We start from the raw sequence: 8,269 nt of genomic DNA, 5'->3' as shown, positions 1-8,269 counted from the left end.
ACGCATAATCACAGTATGGAGAATGGTTCATGTCACAAAAAACAAAAAAATCACAACAGTTAGAACACACAATATAAAATAACAATAAATTCTTAATCAATTTCAATAAATACCTCAAATGTGACTAAGTTAATGCTAAAACAATCCACCGTGGATACCAACAAAATATAACACTCAATGTAAAACAACAATAAATTCTTAATCAATTACAATGAATACATAAAATATATCTGAGTAAATGCTAAAACAATCCTCCATGGATACCAACATAGTTAAATATATTATATAAAAGATCTCATCATCATGTTATTGAAATGCTAAAAGATCAATGTCCTCATTTAGACCTCTTGGGCTCCGTGTCTGTAATTTAAAAATCCAATAGGTCTCTTGTTTTCTGAGTCTTAGGAGTCTATCTCCTCTCATATTTGTTTTTTCAATATGTTCTATACCCGTGATAGAAAGTCCTTCAGTACACATATTGTGTTTTGCGAGAAAATGTCTGGAAACTCCATGGCCAACAAAACCTTTTCAAATATTTCTTCTATGTTCTGTAAATCGTTCTTTAAGACTTCTTTTCGTTCTTCCTATGTAGTAAAGGCCACAAGGGCAGGTAAGTAGATAAATGATATATTTAGTGTTACAATTAATAAATTGTTTGATTTTAAATACTTCTCCTGTAATCTTGGATTTAAATTCAGTGCTTTTATTAATAATATGTTTACAAGTCAAACAATTGTTACGTCCACACTTGTAACAGCCTTTCGGACATGATGGTAGCCACATATTATTTTTTGAGTCCAAATCTTTTATTATATTGTTTCCACATTTTCTCAATACTGTTGGTGCTAAGACATTTTTTAGATTTTTGGCACATTTAAAAACAATCTCTGGTTTCTTTCTGAGGACCTTTCCTAAAATGGGATCATTCTGAAGGATTCCCCAATGGTTCATTAAAATTTTCTTTATTTCATTAGAGGCCCCATTGAACTTAGTAATAAACAAACAGTTATTTCCATTGCTGGGATCATTATTCCCCTCTCCAAATTCCTGGCACTTTCCTGTAATTAGTGATTGTTGGTTATGCTCCCTTACCTTTGATAACACTACATCTAATTTCTCTTTATTATAACCTTTCGCTAAAAACTTTTTATATAAAATTTCAGCTTGTTCCTCAAAGTCTGAATCCTTCGTACAGTTTCTACGGACTCTCAGGAGCTGACCATAGGGAATATTATTGATCCAAGCCCTTGAGTGATTGCTTTTTTGGTCAAGATAACTGTTTGAGTCAACTTTCTTAAAAAAGGTTTTAGTTAAAATCTTTTCCCCCTCATTGAATAAAACTAGATCTAAAAAGTTTATCAATGTTGGATTATGTTCATGGGTGAAATGCAGAGTGATATAATTTTCATTTAAATAATCATAAAATTTTAAAAGGTCATCTATAAACCGTTTATAAAAACATATATTTTTAAGAAAGGGATTATTATGCCAAATATTATCAATCTCCCATTTCCCCATGAACAAATTAGCGAAGCTAGGGGCAAATTTCATCCCCATAGCTGTTCCAATGTTTTGTATATAAAATTTCCCTTCAAATAAAAAATAGTTATTCTTTAAAATGAAGTCTATACTTTTTATGATAAAAGCTCTCTGTTCGGTTTTCATAAAAGGGTCCTGTTCTAAAAAATAATCAACAGCATCCACTCCTTTCTCGTGTATAATACTCGTATATAGTGCTGTTACATCACACGTCACCCATAAAAGATCATCCACCCATGGGATGTTACGCAGGATCTCTAGAATATGTTGCGTATCCCTTGTATAAGATTCCAGCTGTTTCACATAATTCTGGAGAAATGAATCAACAAACTCTGATAGATTAGATGTTACAGAGTTTATCCCAGAAATAATTGGGCTTCCGGGGGGGTTATTTAGACTTTTATGTATTTTAGGTAGATTATACATTACCGGGGTCCTGGGGTGTTCAACATTTAAAAAGTTAAATTCTCCTTTGTTTAAAACACCCTTTTCCAACCCCTCTTTCGGGTGTTTTAAAAGTTTTATTTGAAATTTACTTAGAGGGTCCTCAGTCAGCATAGAGTAAGACTCTCTATCCCCTAAAATCCTAAGGGCCTCCGCAACATACTCTGTTCTATCCTGGATCACAATCCCACCCCCTTTGTCTGCCTGGCGGATAATGATATCTTTATTATTTTTCAGGTCATCCAAAGCCTTTAATTCATTAAACGTTAAATTGGACTTTTTCCTAGGTGGATGTTCACATAGTATCTCAAGGTCTTTCAATGCAAGGTCATAAAAAACCTCGATATTGTGTCCTTTAGAGTGTGATGGGTAAAAGTTAGATCTGGGCTTAAAATGTGAATGAGTGAGTTCATTTGAATTAACAAAGGAATCCAAAAGGAAACCTGCTTCTGTAGACCCTTCGTTCTCCTCTAAAAGTGCAACCATAGATTTAATACATTCCTGTTCTTTTGTCTGTGCTATACTATCATAAATCGGAACACTTTGTGTTCTATTTTTTAAGCAATTACGTTTTAAGGTTAATTTTCTAGTAAACCTATGGAGGTCAATAAACAAATCAAACAAAACCGGTCCGCTAGTTGGTGCAAAAGATAGACCCCTCTCCAGGACCCTGCTTTGTTCTTCAGTAAGTGGACATTTAGATAAATTGAATATGCTTCCTTGCTTACTCAACCTATCTATTTTACACTGTCCTTTCTTTGAACTTCCTTGCCCCCTCTGCTACCTCTCTTTCTAGTTTTTTTTAGGTCTTTTTGAATTTGTATTAATTGGTTCTTCCGTTTTTCCTGGAGTAATCTCTCTTTCTCCTGTAATTCTTTCAGTTCTAGATTTCTCCCATATTTCGTGTCTAGAGGTTTTACCTTTTTTCCTTTTGGATCACTCTCTAAAAAAGACACTGCTGATGTGTTTGTGAAGCTATCTATAAAACCAGACCTAATCTTTGGTTTGGCTCCCAGATTGGCCTCAATCTGGGAAACTTCAGTGATTCTAAATGTGTCTGAGATGGGTCTTGAGGAATCTGGTCCTAGATCCTTTGGTGTTGAAAGGTTTAAACCTCCCCTGTTTTGGGGTAACAATTTAAAGCTGGACGCTTTATAGTTTTTATTTTCCTCAAAGCTCCTTCTAGTCTCAGTGGGTGCCGAAGGCACCCTATGTTGGTCTATAGAGGTACGCCTCGGTTGGTCTACTCTTTGACTTTCCCCACTATTTGAATTAGGGTTTTGGCCCCCCCTACATGTGGCCTATATTTTTGAGATTTAAAATACTCTTTTCCTTCACGTTTTTGTGCCCAGTTTCTTTGTTTATTCGTAGCATAGTCTGTATAATCTCTAACAAATTTCTTCTCTTTAGAGGATATCAATTCTGCTTCAAACTTCTCTAATTTTGAATCTGTAGTTGCTACTAGATCACAAAATTCATCAGTGTCACAAAAGAGTTTTAATTCTCCCTGTAACTTATCATTTTTTTCTGCTAGGTTTTCTAGGATTTTTTCTCTATACGTGATAAGTAATCTAATGAGAGCAAATGAGGAGACATCCAAAATGTCATTCCACGATTTAGTGAATTCTATATCGTCAAACGCAGATTTCTTTGAAAGTCTTAGACCTCGTGGTATTCTTCCCTCATTTAAGTATTTTTAAAAAAAATAGACATCCCACCAGTGGCGTGCCTCTAATTTGAGAAAATTCTCTAGTTTGGAAAATTCAGAGGATAGATCACAAATATCCTCTTCTACTATTAGAGTAGTATTATTACTTAATTTTGCACCCTTTAGGTGTTTCCTTCTTTTTGTAAGTCTCTTGTGGCCTTTACTACATAGGAAGAACGAAAAGAAGTCTTAAAGAACGATTTACAGAACAGAGAAGAAATATTTGAAAAGGTTTTGTTGGCCATGGAGTTTCACGACATTTTCTCGCAAAACACAATATGTGTACTGAAGGACTTTCTATCACGGGTATAGAACATATTGAAAAAACAAATATGAGAGGAGATAGACTCCTAAGACTCAGAAAACAAGAGACCTATCGGATTTTTAAATTACAGACACTGAGCCCAAGAGGTCTAAATGAGGACATTGATCTTTTAGCATTTCAATAACATGATGATGAGATCTTTTATATAATATATTTAACTATGTTGGTATCCATGGAGGATTGTTTTAGCATTTACTCAGATATATTTTATGTATTCATTGTAATTGATTAAGAATTTATTGTTGTTTTACATTGAGTGTTATATTTTGTTGGTATCCACGGTGGATTGTTTTAGCATTAACTTAGTCACATTTGAGGTATTTATTGAAATTGATTAAGAATTTATTGTTATTTTATATTGTGTGTTCTAACTGTTGTGATTTTTTTGTTTTTTGTGACATGAACCATTCTCCATACTGTGATTATGCGTCCATTTACCCTTGTGATTGATTGTGTTAGTATATTTAATTGTTAATTATCTCAATCAGTCCAACCACCATCCAAGGGTATATATACTGTATGCATTCATCTTTATGGTATCCCTGATGAAGCCACGTGAGTGGTGAAACGCGTAGGAGGAGGAGCCAGGGGTCTGTGCTTCCTTTTGTCCTGTTGTCCTGCTGTCCTGTTGATCGATTCCAGCGCTGTTGTTAGCTGTGGAGTGCCTGGAGGAAGCGACGTCACCTCCAGTGTTGGCGTGCCTGCTCGTAATTTGCATTGCGGAGGAGGATCGAGCGGTCTCTGCTGTAGCCGGGAAGGGTTGGTGCGTCACGTCCGGCCGTGACACCCTACCCGGAAACCCGGTAGGCTGAAGATCACCAGTCTCCGTTATCTGAGACCTTGAGGATTTTGCGGTTAGAGGAATTTGCAAGGAGGAATTCAAGTGCCGTCCCCACATCATCATCTGGAGTTTGGGTGAGCTTATCTTACAGTGGCTCACTGGCGGCCAGTATTTACTCCCACCTCACTAACTGTTTTATCAACCTATGGACATTGCATTAGCTGGGGCTCCCACCCTGGTTCTGGAACTTTGCTTTTGCACTAATTTGCCCTCATTTGCTTGATTCTCCGTTTGCAGCAACGGGCCTCGATTGCTATATACCAGTTTATCCAAGATCACATGGACATTATTTTGTATTGACTTTTATTATTATATTGGTTGAACATTACATATTATTTGTGTTTTATATTCATTATAAAGTGGCTTGTTTGCCTTTTACCCGTATTTCTGCGCTTCCTATTTTTCCTTCCTTTCTTTAGTTCTTCAAGGATGCCAGAGGATTGGATTCTGCTCGGATTTGAGGAGAGAATCCAGTCTAGCTGGAGAAGTGTATCAAAGAGGATACACCAAAGAAATCCCTTTCGTAGGCGCACCGCAGACCTTTATAATATATACGGTCAGGGGTGAATGTAGTGGGTGAAGTTAACTTTATTTCATACTGATGTGTCAAACGTGTAGTTAAAACAGTATATAGTGTGAATCTATATACTCGAAATAAAAGATAGACACCTATAGTCTATTTGGTCTCTGCCATACCTCTCCTTTTATGTCTATGTATTGCTCTATAGAGAATAGTTATGGCAGCTGCATATGCAATGCATGGTAGGCTGAGATGTGGATGGTTCACGTAGTAGTGCAGATGTTCTTGTTAGAAAGGATCTTTTATGTAGTGTAGTGCAGTTCAAAGCAAGTGCTGCCCTGTGGCAGAACTATCACCTCTTTAAATGGGTGTATCATATAGTTATTAGTATTTAAACATTCTCTATTTGAGCTGTTGCTGGAGGCAGCTGGCAGAATTTAATTACAGAATCGGCAAAAGACCCGACATGGCGCATGTTTCGTCACTTCCGTGTGACTTCATCCCGGAAGTGACGAAACATGCCTTGTACTGCACGCGGATCACGCAGATTAGCATCAATAGAGGCCCGTTTTGACGCATGCGCGGACGGAGTCTACACAACAGGCTGAGGGCTATGAACGGCCCCATTTAGGAGCGCATGCGCGGTGCGTGATAGACAAAAACGTGTGGCAACAGACTGCACTAGCCAGCACAGAAGCGTTTTTTCCTGTACATAAGGGATAAAAAATATACATGAGGCCTCTCTATCATATATAAGTGTTCCTTTGTCACCTTAGCAACCACCACCTACATATACCAAAAGAGTGTTAACACACAGCTCTTGATAAACATACGTGCTAAAAAAGTACACACCATTGTTCCCATAACCTGTTCTATACTGTAGGTGCTCTATAAACAACTCCCTGCGACTTTGTACCATCAGCAAAATAGGGTACTATCAGCAAACTAGACTTTGTACCTATCAGCAAACTAGAGCTAAAATACAGCAACATATACTTAACAGGGATACAGGGAATAAATGTCTACAGTGTAACTTTGGTAAAAATATAAAATAAAGAACACAATACCACCAAATAAGGGGTCAGATGACAATACCCAAATCACAAATAACTGAAGGATATATATCCATCCATCTATATATACCAAGGTTATCTTAAAACCCCAATAAAATACACGGGTTGTAGAAGCTAGAAAGAAAACACAAATATACATAACAAAAGGGTGTATCTATTCTCTATAGAGCAATACATAGACATAAAAGGAGAGGTATGGCAGAGACCAAATAGACTATAGGTGTCTATCTTTTATTTCGAGTATATAGATTCACACTATATACTGTTTTAACTACACGTTTGACACATCAGTATGAAATAAAGTTAACTTCACCCACTACATTCACCCCTGACCGTATATATTATAAAGGTCTGCGGTGCGCCTACGAAAGGGATTTCTTTGGTGTATCCTCTTTGATACACTTCTCCAGCTACTCTAAACCATCCCTAGGCAGCACGCCCTGTCCAACAAGGGGTATAAGAGCGAGGCTCCATCCACCATAGCATCCGAGAATCCAGTCTAGCAAGGAATGGTTGTGTGCGATTTCAGGTTTGTCCGTGTGGGTTGGGAAATGAGTTGCAATAGTTTAAGTGACTTTAGTTGTATCTGGATTTTGTGGTTTTTAGGGCCAAGCCAATTGAAGTTGAAATCCCCAAGAACTAGCAGCTCACTCTTCTCATTTAGAGAGGAAATGGAGCCAAGAAACTGGGTGATATCAGTCAGGGGCTGTAAAGGGGCTTCAGGGGGGCGGTAGATGCCAGCGAGCACGATGGGCTTAGAAAAGGGGAGGCAGATTCTGCCAACTAGGATTTCAAAAGAGGGTGGGCTTGGGGGGCAATTTAACAGTGTAAATTGTAAGGTGAGAAGAAAATACAGTGCGCAACTACTAATTGAGTGACGTGATAATTGGTGATTAAATAAAATTACGTGACCTTGAACAGAGCGTCTGCAGCTGCGATGGAGGGGGGGCTCAGGGACCCCCTAGGCTAACAGATAAAAACAGAAAAGACACAGCGCTGTGTCTTTTCTGTTTTTAAATTGTAAGGTGTCTGCAATATAAAATAACACCCCTCCTCCTCTCTTTGACCTATCTCTCCTAAAAATGGAGTATCCCTTAATCGCAATATTTGCATCAAAGGTTTTAGGGGTTAGCCATGTTTCTGTGAGAACAATGGCTTTGGGTTTATGCATAAGGCACCATGCCCTTAGTTCATCCAGTTTGGGCAGCAGGCTCCGGATGTTTATATGGGCGACAGATAGCCCTTTTTGGAATTTAAAGGTGGAATTCTCAGGGGCACTGGACAGAGCTGAAATGGGAGGACCTGGGTTAGGTTCAATATCACCTGCTAAAGAGAGTAATAGTACGAGTAGAAATTTGAGTAGTTGTTTGCAATCTGTAAATTTGTGGTGTTTGCCATTAGAGTGTGCAGTGGTGGGTGTGCTGGTTTTTAGAGTTCTCCGCCAACATTCAGTAGATAGTACAAGGCTTTTGAGTAGTCCAGGGTGTATGGTGATATTTGGTGTGGGCCAGGATGGAGGAGTTTGTAGTGGATAGAGGGAGTAACATTTCCATGAGGCCAGGAGAAAGAAAAAAGTTGAGGTACATACCAGGTTCATGATGCCAGAGGTAGGTAGTGCTGCATGGAGCTGTAGTGAGCCAAGTGTGTGTGTACAGACTAAACAGCAGGGGTGTGCCTTTTCCTTGTCAAATGTTTGGCTGCATTGCAATGCTAGTGTCTACAAAGGCTTAGTGTGCCTACCGTGTGGTTACTTACCCCACCTAACAAAGTGATACGACACAGTTTAAGGAAGTAAAATTGGTCACAGCTTTATTGTTTT

General features: G+C 38.2%; 1 protein-coding gene across 1 annotated transcript in view; it reads right to left on the bottom strand.

The window, feature by feature from the left end:
• Positions 1 to 8,269, bottom strand: part of CD276 (CD276 molecule) — a 37,053-nt gene that overhangs the window by 21,450 nt on the left and 7,334 nt on the right. The window lies entirely within an intron of this gene.

The sequence above is a fragment of the Ascaphus truei genome, chromosome 18 (genome assembly GCF_040206685.1).
Source record: "Ascaphus truei isolate aAscTru1 chromosome 18, aAscTru1.hap1, whole genome shotgun sequence".
Taxonomy (NCBI): domain Eukaryota; kingdom Metazoa; phylum Chordata; class Amphibia; order Anura; family Ascaphidae; genus Ascaphus; species Ascaphus truei.
The sequence above is the reverse complement of the archived record's forward strand: the minus strand, read 5'-3'. Positions and strand labels throughout refer to the sequence as shown.